This window comes from Pleurodeles waltl, chromosome 2_1 (assembly GCF_031143425.1).
Source record: "Pleurodeles waltl isolate 20211129_DDA chromosome 2_1, aPleWal1.hap1.20221129, whole genome shotgun sequence".
Lineage (NCBI taxonomy): Eukaryota > Metazoa > Chordata > Amphibia > Caudata > Salamandridae > Pleurodeles > Pleurodeles waltl.
In genome coordinates this window covers 606,629,261-606,649,456 of record NC_090438.1, presented here as the reverse complement: position 1 = coordinate 606,649,456, position 20,196 = coordinate 606,629,261, and the positions used below count along the sequence as shown (strand labels likewise).

Here is a 20,196-nt window from a genome sequence, read left to right as displayed (position 1 = left end):
TACAGCGCCTTGAGACCCTAACGGGTGAGTAGTGCGCTATACAAGTGCTAATTTACATTAATTTACATTTACTATCAAATGGAGGTTTAAACACTATTAAATTTTACCTAATATCTCACGCAACCTATATTAACAAGGAGATAAAAACATTATTATCATGACACCAATTTCTTAATTTGTTAAAAAATGACGCTTCACGTTATTTTAATAATAGAATCAATTAAAGAGATGGAGAATATAACATTTTGGATCCCTACGATTACCTTTTTTGAAAACCGGGACAAAAGTAGAACTTGACCATGAAGAGGGGAGATCCATTAAGTCTAGGTTGATAAATACATTAGTAAGCAAAAGTGCCCAAAAATCTGCTCTGCTTTTGAAAATATTGTTAGGCACCCCATCTGGCCCAGGAGCTTTAGAGGAGGAACTTTGATTAAGGGCAATAGCCACTTCATCTACAGAAAAAGCATTGACAAAGCCAATAGGTTTTGCCTACCCCAGTTGCTGTTCCTGGAAATGGGAAGATATACGGTATGACAACATTTTTGAACCAGACAAGCAACGGCTGTCTGTCACAGATTTTCGTGATATGACTCACAACAACAAGGAGGCCCTCTGCTGCCTCCTTCCCACTGCAGATTGTTATCATTCCGTAAGCACCACAGGCACTCCAAGAGCTGGAAATTCTTAGCAGTGATAAGTTGCAAAGGTGCCAACCTAGTATACTGTGCCAGGGTATTTATGGCAGCTGTTAATATAGCCTTAGAGCCCGCTGTAGTGGGCTTTACCAGCCATTAAAGGCCCGCTCTAACGTTAAAGGCCTGAACCGAAGGCGAGGGCCTTTAACAGGGGAGTGGGCCTTTAATGGCCGGTAGCGCCCGCTATGGCAGCTCAAAGGCTATTAGAACATTCTGCCACTAGAAAGCAGAATGTTCTAATAAATAAGACAAAGACAACATTGGAATGTTGACGCTCCGGGCTCTTACCAGACAGTAAAAGCCCAGAGCACTTTGTCTGCAATGGAGATCCCAACATTCCAATGTTCTAATATAGCCTTAGAACCCGCCGTAGTGGGCTCTACCATCCACTAAAGGCCTGCTCCCGCATCAAAGACCCGAGCCGAAGGGAGAGGGCCTTTAATGGCCGGTAGAGCCCGCTACGGCGGGTTCTAAGGCTATTAGAACATTCTGCCACTCGGGACAGAATGTTCTATTAAATAAAACAATTTCCTCACAAATCCTGAGGGGATTAAAATCTCCTCAGGGTCCATGGAGATTTGTTCACAGCTGTTTATGTGAACAAAGAACATTGGAATGTTGGCTCCAGGCTTTTACCGGCCAGTAAAAGCCCGGAGCACTCCATTGTCTGCAATGGAGATCTGAACATTCCAATGTTCTAATATGTGGCAGAGCACCTGAAACCGCAACGTAGGGGTCTGATCCTGTTTCAAAAGGTGATAGTTCTCAACACTGTCATTTAACAAAATATGCACTATATCCAAGATGCCATGGATGTGTTTGTGTAATGCATGCTCCATACAACTTATATTCATTACACCCTTTATGGTGACCTCATCCTTTGCCAATTTCAGCAAGGTGAGCATAGCCAGCTCAGCCTGCAAGCCCTCTTTCTGGCAAAGTTCACACGGATCAGCCAATAGGCATTGCCAACGATGTGACCAGTTACATTTAATCAACCACACCACAACACGCACCAAGGCCTCCTTAATACAGGCTTCTTCTAGAATATGTTTTGTCCCATTTAAATATCAAGCCCATGATGCTGTCATTAAAGTGCATTCCGTCATTTGTTGAAACATCGATCATGACGACACTTGCATGATGGCGCACATGGGTGTTTTCTTTTTTCTCACTCAACTTCAAACTGCAAGGGACGCATAGCACTGCCATATTTTTTGAACTCATCACAGAACTGTTGGGTTTTGGCGCTCCACTGGGAGTTGGTGGACTGGTACATGATCGAAATCACAGCGTTGGTGAACATATTGCATAAGACCTTTACATCTACTGCCGACATCTCTCAACATTGCAGGTAGCATGGGTCACCTCTACTGAATGGCGATTTATGGGTTCTTGTTTTTTTAAACTGGAATTTCCGGGAACATTTCTGTTTCAGGATAATTTAGCCTTTATGGAACATAAAATACCCTGTTGCAAGATAGTGGCCCTCATAACAAGGTTGCGAAGTTTTTCTCTTGTTGTTACCCCAGGTGCGCTTTACATAGCGTATCTCGGAGGCACAGAAGAGCAAAATGTTGCTAATTTTTGGGAATTATGATGTTGGACAAAGCAGGTAAATATAACTGAGCCACTCCTGAACATTACAGAACAAAATAAGTAGTATATACAAGCACAATGGAACGGGGTTGTATTGGAGGTACCCCAGAGTTCTCGTGAGAAGCTGGTGTGTGCTGTAGCGATGCTTCTGGAGTTCTTTTGACCTTCCTGAGACATCGGATACAGTGACGTCTGCAGTGTGTTGCTGTGCCGGTTTAGTGTTTATTAGAAGTTAAACCAAGAAAATTAAAAATGCACCAGTGAATTAACATACTTAAAAGTCATAGATTTGCAAACAAAAGAGAGAAATAATAATAAAAGCCCCTGACAGGAAAGTTCAGAAGTTAACAGGCAACGAGGTGCAAACACATGCACTCGTATGGAGTATGTAGAAGCAAGTGAAACAAGTAAAGAACCGCAATATTTTCGGTTGTGTTTGCTCCAATAAGGTGCAAATAGGCGACAAAAACATACACTCGAATGGAATGGCTGTTTGGAATTGTTAAAAAATAGTACCTGGCGAATGAGAAGTCGGTGGAAGGATGCTCTCAGCGGTACCTCGGTCAGTGACCGAAAGGAGTACTTGGTCAGTGCTGCATGCAATGGCAAAAGCATAGCTGGAAGAGCAGGAAGTGAAGGCAGTCAACGACATGTACAATATGCTGGCCAATGAGAAGCAAATAAATATGAGCAACAATAGAATGGATTAGGTAAGTTCAGGTAAATATTGGGTGGGTTCTAAACCCGGTTAAAAATATTTTTTTGAAACACAAAAGACTTTGCAAGCACAGCGCATGCCGTGCAGGTGAAACCTACAAATGGAGCCTATCAATAATATTACTTTTATCAGATAAGTCTGCGGCAGCACTACAATCAGGCATTCTACAATGTATATCACAAAAATGTGCCACCTACTAGTCTCCGAGTGAAATGGATGCTCATTGGGAAGGGTGTTGTCTTTTGTTTTAGCTGCTCTTTTGGAATTCAGACTTTCTTTTCAACAAGGCTTCTTTATAGAGTGCCCAGCCCTGTGCAACTACAATGAGCTTTCTAGGAGTAGTAGTCCGAGCTTTCTGCAGATCCCTGTTGGCATAGGAAGAGGATCTGTCAAACTCCAATGAGTGGGAGGGGAAGTGAGTCTGCAGACAGGCTTAATTTGTGAATTATGTATTTGATCACATCAAACTTTATACTAATTACATAGGCTTCCTCCCCCGCCCCCAAATAGAGGATTTTCAGATAGAAATGCCAAAACAGAATATCTATATTTGATTTGATTAAACAATTTAAACTATGGGAATACTGATAATTCAGTATCTCTACTGTAGGAGAGGCCAAACATAGAAATAAAATGGGTATGAGCCAGCGTCAGAGGTTGGGAGATTACGTTTAGTGTTGAAGTCGCCACAGATCAAAATGTTGCATTTAAACAGAGAAGAATTGAGTTTGGTCTTAAGATTGTCAAAAAGTTTAAATAAAGATAAAACAAATCCTATTAGAGGAACTGGAAGAATCAGTATTATAAAATTAAATAATAAACAGCTTAAAACTGAGAGCCAACCAACTCTATTATCTGAATCTCAGAGCAATTTAAATCCAGAGGAACTATTCTTGCTTTAACCCCTAGCTTGATCCATATCAATAACCCTCATGTATTGTGCCCAGATGTGGAGGAAATTGGGGAAATGGGATAACAGGACTAACTGTTACACACAAGCGGAAGAGTGGCCTAAGTTTCTTGCATATTAACAGAATCCTACTGATCGATCCAAGACATCCAGTCTTCCTGGGCCAATTCTCTGTGAATCCCTGCAACATTCCATGATAATAAAAATAAAATTGGAAAAGTATCCCTTGGATATAGTAGTTAAATATTATTTTGTGCTACTAAATCAATCTTATTTTCAATTGAGGGGAAAATGTGTTATTAAGAGAAATATTTAAAACTATGGACTTAATACTAAGACTAGAGTCACCCACAAAAGTAACCTCCACAGGGCTTCATTTCTGCCTGTCCCTGCCATGCACAAGCTTATCCTCCAGTTGATCTTAGAGTCCGTCAAATCCCAGCATACCTTCTAAAGCGTCAAATCTGTTATTAGTTGGCAACCGACCATAATCAAGTACAGAATCCGTCCGATATTGCCTGAGGGTGCGGGCAAGAGTTGCATCAGAAACATAAGGGGACACAACAGGAGGTGATTTATAAGAAATAACCCAGTGGAAGGGAAACTATTTGAGTATGTCCAGAAAATGAGAAATGGGGTTGGGCTAGGAGACTACTCACAATTTTTGGATCTCTGAAATTCACAACCATACAATCTCCAGATAGTACTTTGGGGGATGACCCAACCCAATCAACCCTCATAGCCATATGTTTACCAAACCAGTGCAACACCTTTGAGTCAACGGACTGGCTGTCTCTTTCTGAGTCAATATGAATTTAGGGACATTAGCCAGGGTTAAAACGTAAGGGCAAGTTGAAGGGGGCAAATTTAGTATGCCCTCTCTCTGAGAATGTTGCTTATCTTAAATCGTGCTGAGGAACAGCAACCCGATCATTTAGGGTAATTGGTAAAGATAGATTAGGCAGAATTAGCAGAGAGGGAGGGGGAATTAGGGAGTTTGATAAAATGAGTGACAACCGGGAGGAGGAAACTAATGACAGTTTTCGTCTTACTCATGTTAATGTTTAGAATTAGGCTGCTAAAATAGCAAAGATGAAAGGGTGTGGCCAAGCCCAGCCTCTTCAGGTGAAGACCGGCCTGCTTGTGGCCTGGCCTTCACCTAGGCACACACGTGGGCTAGCCCCACATGCCCCACGCAACAGGAAACAACCAGGCACTGAATAGTGCGATGAGGATGCGGCCCCCGTCTCCAGCAGGCACAATAGGACTCCAGGGACTTGCAGTCCCTTTTAGCAGCAGCAGTGATGGTCATTGCTAGGATCCATTGTGTTCACACAGGATTCACCTATCCCTATCAAGAAAGTTCTCAGTTCTGCCATCTTGACTCTGTTGAAATGGCCACACAAGTATGCATAATACACACTCTTCTGGGTTTTGGTTTGGTGGTCATCTAGAACTGCTAAAATACTTCTGTGATTGAAATGGTCACAATCGTTGTTGAGTTTATACAGTTTTTGGTAACCTGTAATTCAACCCTGTGCACTCTGATAAACCATTAAGAAAATCCGGCTTACGTCTTTGCTGAAAAGCCATCTTTGTCAAAAACTGTTAAATGTCCAGTCCCTTATCTTGCAAAAATCAATTGAAGTGTGCCAATGATATTGATGATTAGGAGGCCATTTGATGATGGGTCTTTCTGATTCATGTTTCAGACCTGTTAAGGCTGTTTACCTCACTGCATACGATGAATAATTACATGGATGAAAAATATTATTTGATGTCAGGTCTATTGCAACCAATCGAGCTGTACTCACTCACTTTTTGCTCTCTTTGTTTTTAGGAAGGTGGAGGAAGCGAGTACTAGTGCTTACTGAAACCTCAAGAACAGCACACACAACCTATCAGGAGTAAGTCAGGACTGATGTGCACAATCAACGCCTCTTCTCTGGGTTGTAGCAGCTAACCAGTAGAATGCATGGACCTTGAGGTACAGTGATACACACTATATGTGTTAGTGAACATGCTGATGTGAAATGTGTGTCAGCATCTGTGTGGAGTTAAAAGGGGATGTCTGTGAATATCTGTGCATGAACATTGACGTCCTGGTCTCCACCTTTCTCCTCTGGTTTAAATGAACAAGCTTCCTTTGTAGGTCAAGCACGCAAGCGCTCTGGCCTGTTGTAATCTATTTGTGGCCTTTTAACCATGCCCACCACATGGCCATCACTATCACTCGTTCATGGACTTGCCTTTCAAAAAACCTTTGTTACCATTCGTAAATGCTTTATGTTTCTCCTTCCTTGTGGCAGTTTTATTACCGCCTTGACCATCGACCCTGTTACATGGATAATTGCACTTTTTCTGATACTTTTGACTGCAAGCAAACTTTTTTTTTTGTGTCTCTACTTCGCACTCATTCTCAGGGCGGCCATGGTGCTTTGTCTTGCAAAGAATAGCAACGAGCCAGCGAGCATACTTTCACATAGGCATATAAAAATCCTCTACTTGGTTGCTACCGGTCTTCACAAAGCCTGTGTGAGGCACCATTCAGAATGTGCAGAATTAAATGAGCCGACATTACGACTTGAGCAGGGACTCTATTGTGGTACAGCCTTTCCGGTCACATGACCTTCGATTAAATTTACATACCCATAATTCCGTGTCACCTCTGAGTCCTGCTTTTGTTTCTTTTTGTGGCAACAAGTGTTTTATCAATGTAACGGATTACAACAATTATTATAAATTGGTTGTATTTTAAAGGGTTTTCTAAGACGAACGTAGTAAACTGAATCACCTTGACAGTCTCTGGAACGGTGTTTCGTAGGGCCAGAGACGGCTGCCAGGAAGCGTATACTCTATTTATTTATTTTTTCTTCAAACCGAATAAATCTTTCGCCTTTTACTAAACATTTCCTTGGAGAGGAACATTTGAGAGTTTCGCTCAATTTTTGAAAGCCCAGCCGTGTGCAGGGTTAGCCTTATTTAGTACACAAACAGTATAACTATATAGTAGACAGATTGATTATTTGCTAGTTCCTCAAGTGCGACAACATTTTTTTTGTTATCTGTCAACACGCTTTTGGGGAGTGATTCTTACTGTGATGCACTTAACCTATAGCCCTGTTACATGACCTATAAGAAGGACGCATGCTGCACAAAAAACTCCATATCATCCGAAAGGATCCACTGCCATTTGGGATATAGCAACAGGTAAGGAAGGATCAACTGGTAAATGAAACATGTTTCCAATCTAGGTTTTATTTCTGGATCGGCTCTTGCTTCTTCTTTCGCATTGATTATTGAGAACTTCTTTTTCCTTTTGTGTCTCTCCTTCGGGCTCATGCTCATGGCGGCTGTGGTGCTTTGAATTGGCTCGCTTATGTCAACTGTTTTACTTTTAATTTTCAATTTATGTGGCAAGAAAAGTCCAGTTAGGAATTAACAATGCTAATAGCTCTAACTCGAGCAACCACAAGACCCTCTACATTTCAAATGCTTGTTTCTACAGGATCGCCCTAGGTGCCTTGCAGTGTATGCAGCAAAAATAAAGTTTACTATTTGAAGAAGCATATCCAGGTGTGCCACTGTACGCCTATGCTTACATTGGAAAATATATCTTTACCAACGCAGGAATGCACTGGCCAAATGGGACACAGACTTTTGGCAAAATGAATAGTGGGCTAATCTCAAGGGTGGATGTGCAGAAAACCTTTGCCTATCCAGCTTTGTAAAGAGTCCTGAATATGCAGAACACTATTATTCCATAGGTACATTCATGATTTCTAGCTGCTGAGAACAATATGCTTAATAGGGCTTTTATGTCGGACTGTGATACTTTGGACCATTTTATGAAGTTTTTTTTTTTAAACAGATTGTAAAAACTCTGCCAATATATTTGATGATGCATGCTAGAAATGTAATATTTGGGTTCCTTTTTTTGTTTTTGTTTTAAATAAACCCTGTACGTAGTAACGTACATGGAGAATTGTGCTCACTTAGTGGAATACAGGACTGGTATTAAAATATGGCCTGGTACTGGATTTAAAACTAGCCTCTGAACCTTTTTTATGAGAATAGAGTCATATTATTAAGTCAAATCATTGTTTGCTTTATATAGAAACTGGATTTCTTTCTTAACTGTAAAGGCTAGGATTCCTGATCAATCTTCTCACTTGCACAAATGTGTGCTCTTGCAACATTCCTTCCGTGCATCTTACTCACAAACTCAGTAACAATTACTGTCTTACAAAACAATTGCCCAGCTGATCATGAACATAAGCAAAAAAATAAAATTAAAAAAGGAAATTGCATTGGCTGCCAGATAGATCTTGAGTCTATTAATATGGTCCATATGAGACTTCTGTTCGTATACTAAGAAAAGGCAGAAGCTTAAACTGGCACTAGGTTTCTTATCTCTGAAGCTGGTTGTCCCTCTAGACCAGCGATACTCAAAGTACGGCCCGGGGGCCGCATGCGGCCCTTTTGGCCTTTACATGTGGCCCCCCAGGGCAGCAGTGGTACTAGGCTGCTGTTTACTGAACTCAACAGGCAATACTCTATTTAAACATTATTGAACATAAAGAAAGGAAGTAAGGAATGTGTCCCGAACTGCTTAACTGCAGGAACACTTTCATTTTTTAAAGAAATCTTGCAGCAAAAGTCTGCAACTATGAAAAGGGTTCTTAAAAATTCAATAAGTGTTTTTCATTTACACGCAGGACCATTTCATCTTACTACTTCAGATTATATCAGTACATGGAGAAGTATTTTTTTTTTTTTTTAGAATAATAGATTTTGAGCATAAATTCAGAAACATTCATTCATACCCCCACCTTGATAACAATGCCAATAATGAATTGTCAGTTGTTATCTGCACTCTTTGATTGGCCTGATTTGCTATTATACCTGAACAACTTAATAGTTTCTTAAATAAAACACAGGAGAAGGGTCCGCACAGCACACATACTGAAGTCATGCATTGTGAGGTCCTCCTACATAACAATAATGAAGAAGATGAAGGGAACGTGAAATAAAACAATTGCCTAGGATCACACAATTTTGGTACAGTGGAGAAGCTGGGATTAATGGCAGGTTTTCTGGCTTCACATTGAGTGATTCAGCCACTAGATCTATATGCTTTGCTGCCCTCTAAACCCTCCATAACACCACAACCACTCCCCATCCAGAGGCCCCTCCTCCCTTTGATCGCCATGTTGCTAGCATCAGTGAGGCCCTCGGTCACACCACAGACCAAACTTTGTGGCCCCTGGGAAAATGTTTGTGAGTACCCATGCTCTAGACAATGGGAGCAATTGGAAATGGCCTTCTCTTATGTTGGACTTCAACTCTCGATCACTTATCTGTTTGAGCTGGTATGTTCATTTCATAAACTTCATGTGAAGCCTTGTAATCAGGTCTTGGGCCTTTCAGTGGGTAACGGGCAATATCTCTGTCGGATATCGCCTTTTCACTGTTTCCAGAGCCTATTGAATTATGGTACTGCAAATGGATGGCCAAGACTTCCTTTGCATGCAGAACTATGCATTGGTATTACTAATGAAGGGTAAATCTGTTTTCTAGGCTTTAATAGTTTGTTTTGAAGTCAGAAACCGTAGGACTCTGTTTTACAATAAAGACCCAAACGTACAAACGTGAGTCACATTAGAGGAGACAAGGTGGCGAAATAGTCAGAGCGGTGACCTTTGAACTGCGAAGCCAGGTTTGAGTCCTGGCCTTGGCTCAACATCCTGTGAATCGGGCAAATGGCTTAATTACCTTTCAACAGTGTCCTCCGCCAGGGGAGTAGCCAGAAAATTAAAATACCCCCTACTTAGAACTAAAGCTCTGACGACAGAGAAGCAAGTGAGGATCTCTTGATGGGATCTCTCCCATCCATTCATGCTTTCATCCTTTCATCCACTATTTCACCTTCACATTCTGCCATCCTTTCTTTCACTAACATTGTCTTTCTTTATTCCACCAATCCATCCACACTGCCACCCACCATCCATCTATCCACCTTCCATCCATCCAGTCATCCCCTCTACCATCCACCCATCCCCTCTGCCATCCATTGATCTCTCTGCCTTCTATCCATCCTGCCAGTCATACATCATATCCATCCACTCCGCCATCCATTCACTCATCCTTTAACCAACTCATCCATTCACCCATCATTCTACTCTGCTGTGCTTTCACCTGTCAATCCCTCCATCCATTTACTCTCCTAACCTTTCATCTGTCCTTCAACCTACCTATTCACTCATCCTTTCACTCACCCGTCTACCCACTTGTTCATCCACCCATTCATTTTCCAACACACTAATTCATCCACCCACTCATATATTCTTCCACCCTTCCTTCCATTCAATATTCTGTCCATTTTTCCCTTTACGTTTATCCATCTTTAATTCTTATTGGCTCCTGCTTGATCTTCTCTTAACGCTTCATTTTGTTTCAGGGTTCATTATGAGCTTTGTGTCTGTCAAGTTGCAGACAGAAGAGGCTCATAAAAAACTCACTCCCACTGTAGCTGCTAAAGTGAGGTGTTCACAACCAGTCCAGGCTGGCAACTGGACAAAGTGGGGGGAACAAATAAAGAATAAAATATATATTTAAAAAACTTACCTTGAGTGCACTGCAGGCACAGGCTCCCAGCTTGCCCTGCGACCAGTCCTGATGCTGCTAAGAGCAGCATTGAGTGGCTGAGAGCTCCAAGGCAGAGTGGGAACCTGGGCCTGCTCTCTTCAATCTGGCAACACAGTGCCAGGTTGGAGGGACCCCTGTGTGCATGTGTGTTTGGGAGGCCCTAGACGGCTGGCCAAACAAACCTGCGCACTGAGAGGAGTGCTCTGTGCACTCTCCCCATGGCTGGAATCCGCCCAGGGACCCGCACCTTTAAACAGAAGGATAGTGAACACTGTTTATTATTGCTTTATTTTTAAAGGTTTGTAGCTGACGGGGTTGGGGGAAAATTTGGGTTGGTGGGGTAACGCTCCTCCACCATAGTGGAGGAGCTGCCCCTGTAAAGGCCCCCGCTCCCCCCCCCCCCCCCCCCCCCGCGTAATAAGGGTATTGTAGTCTGGTGCAGCGCTTTAATGTCTTTGGCGAAAAAATACGTGTGTGTGCTGCTTGAATTGGTGTGTATGATAGGAGAGTGTCCCTGAATGACAGGCCTGAGTAAGCGCGTGAACTTGTACCCTTTTACCGTGCAACAAGGGTCGTGGTTTGTGACTTACGTAGACGCAGGAAGAGATTTGTACCCTTTTATCAAGTGATGCAGTACTGGGGAGGTGGGGTAAGAGTTGGTATGGGGGCTGTCCACAGCACTAGCAGGAAGAAACGCTGCGTCTAAGCGCGGACATCGGATCCAGTTGAGAAGCACAGCGGAGACTTGGCGGGAGTAGGGGCCCTGCACGAGCCAGGAGGCATGAAAACAAATCGGGTTCGGAGAAGCGTGTGACTGAGCAGAGGGGAAGTGGGACACTCAGCCGAAGCCGCGTTTCTGCAGATGCTGCCATTTCCCTGCGACGCCCTTCAAGCGTTGTAAATATTTGTCAGTTGTAAACTTCCAGTCAGTAACTTGGCAACTAGAGATAAAGTGTGTCAGGGGATGCGTTAGTTGGCTTAATTTCAGCATCGTGACGTGTTTTGAGAGATTTTGTAATATGTGTAAAGGACCAAGTTTCTTTTTAAACGGAGCTTAACTGCGAACGTGACTTCAAAGAGATACTCGAAAATAAGAAAACAGCAGACACGAGTCTCCTGACAATCTCCCGTCACACGCTTTAACGCTGAACCGGAAGTCTACGGGGAAGCATGATGTCTGGGTCTGTGTTTTTGTCCATGCCTTAAATGCACACACTAATTCCATTAATTAATATCACTCGTTAAAGCGAGTTGTTCAAAACTTTCGATTCGATGGCAGGCCGAGGAATATCCCACATCTGTGACTGTCGCCCTTCAAATCTTGGTGCCCCATTAAAACCTAGCATCGGCAATATCAATGGGCTTGGCTTTAATGTACCAATACATGCACTATTTGCACATTTCAGTCGGAGACGAAGGAGGGAGCCAGCAGGAGTGGACAGGGCTGTAACATGGCAGATACAACTCAGTCCAAACACCTGCGTGGAGGCGAAAGGATACAGCCAAACAGCCAATACAGTTTGTCGAGTGATAAACGCCTTACCTGTCTGATCCAGTACGTTATTCACAAAATCTGAAGCCAGTGTCTGAAAGAGCCTGATTGAAGAAGGTTAATAGTTGAGAGGGTGGACACTAACACCCCTCTATGTATATTGTTAGCACTAGGTCCGTTTGACTGCTGTGCTGCCAAAATCCAGTGCTGGTCTTACAGAACTTGTGTACTGCAACGACGTTTCCCAGATGCCTTCTTAAAGCAACCTTGCCTTTAATATGTTCTATATTGTGTTCTTCCTTATTTTTTAATGGCACAGGGAGTTTCTGCAGCTCTGATTTCAAATTTTGCTAGCTAGTGGCACTGGAAGTAGGGGTTCAGGGAGTGCTGCAGCACCCCAATAAGTCGATGAGAGGGTGTTCAGATGGAGAAATAATGTATGAGCCTGTGTTACAGTACACATTGTCTCCTGACAGGCAAATTATTTTGACAAAGTGCCGCCAATTATTTTAAAATGGAGAGCTGTGTTTACAAATTATTTCTCTTGCTGCATATTTAGAGTGTCTTGTAATTTTAACTAGCAGCACTTTTGCTGGGATTCTAGAAGTTTTCTAACACTTTTATAAATAAAAATGTGTTTGCTTTACAATGTATATGGTGTGTGTGCACACAAACATATATACATATTAATGTTTCTGTTGTACTTGGCCATTTCTGCAGGGTCATCCTCAAACATTTTGCCTTCACTCTCACTCTTCCTATTTCATTTTTTTTTTTTTTGCCGAATTCATTTTTGTTGGCCTTAGGATTCTGCACACTTTACTACTGCTAACCAGTGCTAAAGTGCTTGTGCTTTCCCCTTAACAGTTGGTAGAATTGGCGTATACCCAATTGGCATATATTACATTTGCGTGCAAGTCCCTTGTAAAGTGGCACTACCTGTAAAGTAGATGCCACTAGTGGGCCTGCAGCACTGATTGTGCCACCCACCTAAGTACCACTTTAACACTTCAGACAGGCTGCAATGTCAGGTCTGAGGCATGTTTCAAGCTGCCAATTTGACCTGGAAAAATACACCTTTTGCCAGACCCAACCATTCCTTTTTAATAAATCTCAGTTGCTCCTAGTGTAGGTCCTGGACTGCCCAGAGGGTGTGCAGTTTATTTAACCAGTTTGTGTACTTTTAAGTTTTACATGTCCTGGTAGTGAAAAACTCTTAAATTTTGTTTTTCGCGACTGCAAGCCCTACCTCTCCCACAGGATAACTTTGGGGTTACGTTAGTACATTTATTACACAGTATCTTTCAAATGGGACAAGTATGTTATTTATGTCTGGTGTCTTTGGAATTGCAGTGAAAAACCCTAACTTATTGTCAAGTTTGATTTTAAATTAAAAAAAATTAAATGCCACTTTTAGAAAGCTAGCATGTTCCTACCTTAGCCATTTGGCACCTGCAGCCTGTCTCTGGGTCACATGACTGGGTATAGTTGGCAGTTGGGCTTTGTGTATTCTTTCTAGACAGCCACACAGAATAGGGAGCTTAGGTATGCCTGAATGGATAATTACCTGCAGGATGGGAGAAAGAAGCTGGGCACAGCCCCACTTACACTTGAACAGGTTGTGCCCTACCTCCATGTACCCCCACAGCAGTCTGGAGCCAGGGCAAGCAAGGAAGGCATGGCACCTGTACACTTTGAAGGCATGCCTCTAGAACGTCTCCCACTTCAGAAGCAGAACTGGGTATAAATATTGTACCTTAGACACAAACTCGTCAGTACATCTATGGACTTGTGTATTATCTGGCAAGAAGAACGACTGCTGTGTTACTGAAAGGACTGTCACTCTGTTGGACTGGTGCTCTGAAGGACTGCTGCCTTGCCTTGATTTGCTGACCTTATTCCTGACGCCCTGTTGACTGGGTGAGAATGACTGGATCGGCATCTGTTGAACCCAGGGTAATTTCAAGGGCTAGTTGGCTGGCCTCCTGAATTGAGCCTCAAGGACAGAATATTCCAACAACCTCAACCCTAGTACCTGGACTCTGCCATCTGAAAGTCACCCCTGCCAAGTAGGGCCATCCCAGTTCTGGACCTTTGGGATTGGGCCTAAGGTGCTCTGCCTGCCTCTGTGGATCCAGCGGAACCAACACATCTCCTTTGCTGCACAGTGCAACCCCAAGCAGAATTGATGCATTGTGGTTGCTTCATGGGTCTCTTCCATCTTAAAGACCTGCATCTCATCGCAGTCCTTTGCCTCATCTGAACCGCCGCTGTGCGAAGCATCCTGGTCGCAGGCCCTCACATTCCTCGTTGACCGCAACCTTGATTACAAAGCTGGACCCCGCATCGCAGCCTCACAACTCCCTGGAACTGACTTATTGCCCAGATTGCTTAACGCATCCTCACCGCCAGACTTCACATTGCAAGCTGTTGTTGAGAGATCCTCTACAATGACTCAGGGCCATGATTCGCAGCCATGCTGCATCTCAAAACTGACACATTGCATCATCTTCGTAGACCCTCGTAATGCTTCACAAACCTTTTGTTCAGTGGGCCTAACTGGGTCCCTGTACCCAGCCCACACTCTATTGTGGTCAGCCTGAACTTGTGACTCTGTCCTGATCTGGTGTGACTAGATATCTACAGTTGGCGCTTTGTGCTTTTTGGCACTATCTTCACTGAAATCTTTACATTTGCATATCTCCAGTTCTACTGATTGTTTTTTTGTAGATTTGGTCTTGTTTTATTTTCTAAAAATTACTTTGTTTCTAACTTTATGTGGGATCCCTTATTCACTTTATTACTGTTTGAAATATTACACAAATACTTTACACATTGCCTCTAAGTTAAGCCTGACTACTTTTGTGCCAAGGTACCAGAGGGTTTATTTAGGGTTGGCTTGTGCCTCACCCTGACGAGGACTGTGGTTGCTGTTTGACCAGAACTCACACCCCAGTCGCCCAACAGAGATGCTAGCTCTAAAAATTTATTATATTAACCTTACAAGTTGGTGTCATGGGTGTTTTGTGATTTCAGCACAACTCTAGTAATTTTATTAGATCTACATCCCCACCCCAGTGGCCTTCCTGAGACAGCACAATACTCTCCGCAACTGTAACTTGTATACTCCGTTCAGTTTTGTGGTCTGATTTTGTGAAAATACTATATTCTTTCAGGTGACTACGTTATTTCACGGTTGTATTTCAAATACAGTTTCGTATTTGGCTTAAACGAAGGATAAAACATCCCATATGTGAAAGCTGCTTACCATGCTTCTGCCTGTTTGGGTTGCTGGATGTTCGCTAACTAGCAGAACGTGAGAGCAAAGGGTTGAATCCCCTTCTCTGATATACTCGCTTTACACAATTATGACTGCAGTCATCTTTATATAGACCATGTTTTACCATGTTGCATGAGCAAAAATAGTTTTGCTGTTAGGTGCTGTGGGCATGATGCTAAGCTATCAAAGCCTTTGCATTTTTTTCAAAAGAGGCCAAACTCACTTTCTTCCTTAGTCCGTTATTTGTCGCAGTTGGGTACACGGGGAGATACTTTAAGTGGCAATATCAACGTATGGCTTGTTTAAAGCCTGTTGTTTCCTTGTTACACTTGGAAAGTGGCTTTGGTGGCAATTTTAGGTGTCCTTTTTGTCATCCACATTGGTGTCGGAGATGCCTTGTATCTAAAGTCATTAGATGTACCAGCAGTTGTGGCCAAACTAGACTGAGGGGCCAATACCTGTTTTTGGGAGGAAGGGCTGTCTCAATAGGCGTGCCTGCAGTGTGGAACTGACTCGCACCCAGTAGTATCTGTACAATACCCACTGCTTCGACTGGGCACTTTCCTCGTGGTTGTTTGTCCATAACGTTTATTGTTCTAATTATGTTCTATCGCAAAGTTTCTGAAACCCATATCCCAGAATCCTTCTGGGCCGTGGGTTGGTTCAACAGAAGCTATAATGTAAGGGCTATTTCAATCAGTTAGAAGTTGTAACTATAGAAATATTATCATGGCAGTTGTTTTGATTGCAACACTGACAAACGTGGGTATTAAAGAGAAATAGCATCACATATATATAAAAAAAGTCTGTTCTTAAATATGCTAATGTTCCCTTGTGCGAGTCTGTTTTACTTGAGGAAATAAAAATGACGCTGATTAATGTAAACCTAGAAACCTTCTTTGAATAAGACTCATGCATCACCCAGAGCGCTTGCTCTGTGCTGCTCTGTTCCTTTGCTCTGTTCCTTTGCTCTTTGCACTGGTTTCAGTTTGTGTTTTAAGCCTTGGTGCACGTACCTGTGAAGAATAACCTTTCTCTCAATGTTGCGTTCTTTGATGTTCGGGCGATCTGTACCTGCTCACTCAAGTCTGGATAAAATAATGCACACGCACTTGTTTTTGTTTTACGGGCACGTGTTTGCTCCCTTTTTTAATGCCAAAATTATTTTTTTAAGCACCAATTGACGTGGGTCATTAGGTTTCTTATTGTTGTAAAGAGTGTTAAAGTTACCTCTGGTTGAATAAGGGAGCAGGTTTTACCTTTTAAAGCTTTTTTAGGAGTCAGTGTTAGAATGTACCTTTTCTCTGTCAGTAGCATGACTATACTATTCCAGTGCTCTGCTTATAACCCACAACTGTGTCTACTACTAGGTAACTCTGCTAAGGAAGATTGAGTCCATGATGCAGAGTCAATAACATATATCCTCTCAGAAATTAACTTATGACTGCAGTACCTTACCCTGAAATAATCTTTACAATCCACCAAAACGTTTTCAAGTCGATAACCGAGGGGATGCTTTGTCAAACCTTCGTTCCATTTTTGACACCCAGTTATAAGAGGGTACCCAGAAGAGTGCTGTGAATATAGGGGGGCGATTCCAAATGTAGCTAGTCAGAAACCATTTCCTGCAGCTCAGAACTCAAGCTAGGCCTGCACCGTGTCATTCAAGCCTTTGTGCTGTCCAGATAGGATTATTGAAATATTCAATACCTTAGTCTTTCTATTAACTTTAACTTTAATCCCCAGTTTCAGCTGGTGTAAAGTTGAGACTCCTAACCCACCCTCCGAGCTCTGTGCTGCCTCCTAGTGTCTGAAAGGATTCCCAAATTCACTGGGAGAACAGGACCTGCAAAATATATACCGATCTTCATATGTATCATCAACGGATACTGTCCCAAAAGAAGCATGGGTTACTGGGCCCTACCATGAGGTTGAGGCCTTTTGCTCAGTCCCCACAGTTGGGCCAGTAACCCCTGGGACCCGAGTTACTATTGATTCTTGGCAACTGGGCCATGTACCTCTTCTGCACTTGCCTGCCCGAGTATGTGTAGGATAAGTGGTTCAAGGCTCCTTGGTGGGGGAATCTCCTCATACCACAGAGGGAGTCCTCTCAACAGGACCTTACTTCCTCTAACCCACTCCTGTTCTTCACAGAGCACAGTGGTCTTGGCAAGCAGGCAGGTGCTGGTGCTCCAGGCTCCTAGGGCAGGTGTTTGTGGATTCCCTGGTTGAAGTCCTCTCATCCAGTAGGGAGACTAGCGGCCTTGAACCCCAAACCTGGTCACAGGAAGAAATCTTGCAGTGCTTCCACTCCTCACACAGCACATCTGGCTTCTTGGCAGATGGCTATTTTTGGGGTCTCAAACTCCCCTTCTTTTGGTCCATTTCCAGACTCCAAATGTGATTTAGGGTTCTGAGTCTTATCTCTCTTCTTCCTCTCCACGTTTCACTATTCAGGCCTGGGTCTCCCAAAATGGAACCAAGGGCCCTCAATGTATTGCACCATCCACAGACCCACATACACCCACTGCAAGTATACAAACTACACACACTGCACGGCACTGTATCCTTCATGTGCTGCACCACTCATAGGCACACACACACACCCAGCACATGCACTCGCCATGCATGCACTGCATTATCTCTCTATTGTTCCCTTCCCAGACATACACACCCTGTGCTGCTCAGCACTTCACAGCAAACCAATGTAGGCCATCAGCGGAAATTTTAAAAAGCAAGTGAGCCTGTAAGCCTTACTCCAGTGACATAGGTTAAAAATTATTTGTTTACTCCTACTGATCACAATATGGTATGTTGCCACCACCGCACTCATGTTGCCTAACTCCTGGTAAAAGCAGTAACCCTTGATTAGGGTATCAAGGTAGTGCTTTGGGCTACACCCTCCCCTCCACTCCCCCCCCAGTCATACTAGACATCATTCCTGAGATAGGCTTATGTCATGGTGGACATGCATGACCCATGTTTGCCTTTGACAAAGAAAATCAGTACTAGGGCTCCAGTCCTCCATACATTTGGGCACTGAGGGAAGTAGTGCACGTCCATTACCATGCAGAGATCTTTTCTGTCACAATACACAATATGCTCTCATTCTGCATCCTGCAGAAGAAGTCTGTCACTTGACTGTTCTACAATATTATATACAATTGTGGTGTCATGCTGATGCAAATTTGATAGCTATTCTTGTACCTGCTGATGTTTGTTTGATATTTGAGCAATAAAATTGCAATATTAAGTTATATCAAACCTCACATGCTATGCTTTGCCCTATGTCTATTGTATGTATTATGCACCAAATATAAAAATGTTATGTACCACAGTTTAGCATTCTCAAGTTTAGGTTGACAGCTGTCTGCAACTGATATTTCTCAGATTTATGGCAGATTAAATATAATGAGGTATGGACCTTTTATAGCCAAATCGGGCGGTCTTGTCTCTTATTCATGATAACAATACTCAAGTACGCTAACTACAACAATGCTGGACCCTTGTCACTCTAAATAACGTTGTAAAATGTAAAGTAATGAAAGGGGACTTTTTAACACTAACTCGTATTCAAAATGCTAGTGCACCCTTAAAATTGGGCTATGTCATAGGCTTTGGACCACATGCTACGAACATGTTTCTGACTAAGGGAGTTGCTATCTTGGTGACACGTGCCACAGAATACCAATACCAGTTAAGGCAATTCACAGAGACTTGAAAATGTGCACATAATATTTATTTTGCTAACCTCAACAGCAACTGAGAAGCTTTGAACATTAACAGCCATCTGAGACCACAATATGTCTTACATCATGTGTCATCCTCTCTTTGCTTCTGCCCTCTGGCACCAATCGAAGCAATTTTGTGTCCATTTTGAAATTTAGATTTGGAGCCTATTTATGCATCTGCCGAGGCTTAAGAGCATTATGTTCACCATAGTGGATTTAGAACACAGAGTGGGATAATTTGAAAGACCCTAGGAAGTGCTTTGGGATCTTCCCTGTTGCCACATGACTACCAGCGTTTTGCCAAGAATACCTTCTGGACAGTTGCCCAGAATTGCACTCCCAGCCCTTTCACAGGGTGTTGGTTGCATTGATTTTCCGGGTGGCAATTAGTGCTTTTTCCCTCCTTCATGCCATGGTGGGCTCTTCATGTGAGCTGGATCCTTGCTGTAGTGTCTGCCGCTCCTATTGCCCTATATGGAACAGGGTGAATTGATCTGTGTTCACGGTTTGGAAGCATAGTTGCTCCTCATGCAATTGAAGAACCCTCAATAACCTGCTTTGCTCAATGACTTTCTTGGCCCCTGGCCAGGTGACTGCATTTCAACTTCTTGGGCTCTAGGGTGCAGGTGCTTTTCAGATACTCTTTCTCATCCTTTTTGAGCTTTCTCCACAGAAGCATGACTGCTATGCCACATGGATGTTCTTAGTCACTGGGGATGAACAGATAAAATGGGGAAGGAAGGGACTGTATCCAGAGCTGACAGCAAGCCTGCTCTTCCAAAGCTCAGAGAGTTTAATACTCTGTTGGCATATGGAGAGATCTTCATGACACAAGTTTGAATATCTGCAAGGGTGGCATTCTGCCAAGGATGGTAATTAGAGTACCATCAAATTGGGCAATAGTAACACCTGTTAAGCAAGGCACTCTGAAACAGTGCTATGAAGTGCTACAGAAAACAAAACAGTAAAGTACGTTATGTCTGTTCAATACAGTATGTATCTGGAGGGGAGAGCAAAAGTACTGTCTAATTTCCCCTTCATCTCACTACCTTTCTATGTCCTTTGCACCTTTTACTAAGAATTATAGAGAAGGAAAAAAGCCATAAAAGGAGTTTGTTAA

At 42.9% G+C, this 20,196-nt stretch overlaps 1 protein-coding gene and 1 non-coding gene across 3 annotated transcripts in view; both read left to right on the top strand.

Annotated features, from left to right (window-relative positions):
• ELMO1 (engulfment and cell motility 1) overlaps window positions 1-20,196 on the top strand; it is a 1,154,836-nt gene that overhangs the window by 60,215 nt on the left and 1,074,425 nt on the right. For both annotated transcript variants that reach the window (XM_069215589.1, XM_069215618.1), the window contains exon 2: window positions 5,766-5,912. The gene's annotated coding sequence lies outside the window, so the exon portion shown is untranslated. The remainder of the gene's footprint in view (window positions 1-5,765; window positions 5,913-20,196) is intronic.
• LOC138270383 (U5 spliceosomal RNA) lies at window positions 6,785-6,899 on the top strand. The gene has a single exon (XR_011200249.1). It is a non-coding gene; the product is annotated as a U5 spliceosomal RNA (small nuclear RNA).